General features: G+C 34.4%; 1 long non-coding RNA gene across 1 annotated transcript; it reads left to right on the forward strand.

The window, feature by feature from the left end:
* Positions 1-714: 714 nt before the first annotated feature.
* Positions 715-2,185, forward strand: LOC149782026 (uncharacterized). Its single transcript, XR_016414550.1, has 2 exons — positions 715-1,148; positions 1,821-2,185. It is a non-coding gene; the product is annotated as an uncharacterized LOC149782026 (long non-coding RNA).
* The last annotated feature ends 202 nt before the right edge of the window (positions 2,186-2,387 follow it).

Raw genomic sequence — 2,387 nt, forward strand, 5'->3', positions numbered from 1 at the left:
ATCTCCCCTTCAAAGGAGCAATACTGCCTCCTTGCATTTGTATAGCTTTAACGGTTATTGATATTTTACTCAGCTAATGGTTCACTGTTTTCACCTGTTTGGGTCTCTTAGAAAAGCCATAATGCCTGATAAATCATTGAAACACATTTGAATGTAAAAGTTTGGATAGCTAAATGCAACCATATCACGCTTTCCAAATCTGACGCTTTGATTCAAACAACCGTTTTAACCAAACCTAATCAAGAATACGAAAATTAATTATGTTCAAGTATAAGGTTTACATAATCCTGTTGAAAGAAATGTGAAGAGCTATGGATTTGTTAATGACTTGCGAAGAGCAAGGGATTTGATAAGAAACCTACAATGAGTGTAGCTAAATAGAACCCGATTGCTCTTGTTAATAGACGTAAACATATTTTTCCATGATAGCCTAGTTTGTCCTCTGATCCCATCTAAAAGTTTGGTTGCTTACAAATATAAAAGCAATGTGCTAAGCCTCGTATGATTCAACCAAAGACTCATTCACTCCAGCTTTAATAGCAGTTCAGTTTTTTTAATTTATCACGACTACCCGGATAAGGTAAATATGGCACGATGATTTTATAATTGACCTTACGCCAAAATAGAGATCGCTCCGCCTACCGAATCACGTGACATGATAATCAGTTAAAGTTCTATGATAGTGTAATACACACTATACATCACAATGTTCCTTTTTCGCTAAATAACTCAGAAATGTGCATTAAATATGCATCTTTTAACTCAAGTAGAAGGAAATGAAAATAATGTCTCCATTTATCGATGTTTTACGGAAAACTCTCTGGAAATATTTGTATACTTCCGGTGATTCTAAGATTTCCGGAAGTCACGTACTATCGGGAAGTCCCTCAAGTTTAGCTTATGTGGCGATGTTTGCTGAAACTAGTGATGATTCTAGCGAATTTACGGCAAATTTGTCATGCTCATTTTCGTCGTGCGAGGAAGGTGAATTCCGAGAAGATGGCGAACGTAATGAATCTTAAGAAGATTCTGCTTGCTGAGGTTAGACAGTACCAATTTAACCCCGAACGAGACAAGAACGTGGACGAGCACCCTAAAGAGAACATAGGGCATAATGAGACAGAGCAGCGCTTGGGCTATTCATTCTGGTAATTACTATTATTAATTAAGGCAATTATTATTATTATTTCGTTAATGTTATTTCAATTTCATAATGAAAAGAGAAGGGCACGAATTTGGGCGAAACTTGAATGTCTACAGAGCAGATGTTCATGTGGGCGTGGTTCATCAGTAAATATTGGTGTTAAAAGTTAAACACTTAAGACAGCAATATCGAAATTGCAAGGAAATCCTGTCCGAGTACATGAATACTTGTAGACAAAATATTCTTACAGTAGTTATGGTACCACTATCAGGGTCAATTTTGGGACATGTGATTGCTTTATACACGTGAAAATTATGTTTGAAATGCATCAGTACTATCACTTTACTTGAGTGTGGTATATTTACCCAAACGTTTCATTTTGATAAAAGATCCTGCTAAAATCATTTGTCCATTATCTTGGAAATTCTCATGAAGATTTCTTTGATCCTCTATAATTTCATTTCTTGAACAGATTCAACACTATGCAATTAAAAACATATTGCTGTCTATGTTCACATTTGATTCATTTAGCTTCCTAACACTGGTTGAAGTAAAATCTAATTTTACGCTAAAGGCATTGACTCTGAGAACATTAAATAAGTATCCGAAAACCGGGATACATGAAACAAAATAACTATATTCAAGTAAAAATATTCGCTGTATATTCTATTTTCAGTCATAATAGATACTTGGCTGCATAGAGGTTGCAATAACTGTCTGTCAACTGACTTCGGCTTCCAGACCACTTCCTCCAGTACTGCCATCAATTTTGATGAAAAAAGAATTGTTACCCCAGTAATTCAAGAAACTGACAACTGTCAACCTCTGCCTATATTCACACTGATAATTTACCAAAGAGAATTAATGGAATTGGAAACAAGACTTAAATAGTATTCCTTTTAAGATACATATAAATCATTGTTTAATAAATGAATAATAATAGTAATAATAATAATAATTTTTGTTGTGATATATGATTTTGAATATGTGCTACAAAAATACTCTGTGTTAGCTTTGTTTTGATTAAAATCTTTCAAGTTTGAGTTGCTTAGCTTTAGTTAGTTTATCCCTACTTTGTGTGTAGGTACGAGGGCGGGGAGGAGGGGCCAGGAATATTAAGGGTTGTGTATTACTAGTGACATGTTCACTGTCCAGCTTTAATATAACTTTAAACATACAACTGTTATATTACTATATGCGCTTGTAAACGAGTATCATTCAGGGTAGTAAATATTGCAATATC

Source organism: Sinohyriopsis cumingii, chromosome 15 (genome assembly GCF_028554795.1).
Source record: "Sinohyriopsis cumingii isolate HCF-2022 chromosome 15, ASM2855479v2, whole genome shotgun sequence".
Taxonomy (NCBI): domain Eukaryota; kingdom Metazoa; phylum Mollusca; class Bivalvia; order Unionida; family Unionidae; genus Sinohyriopsis; species Sinohyriopsis cumingii.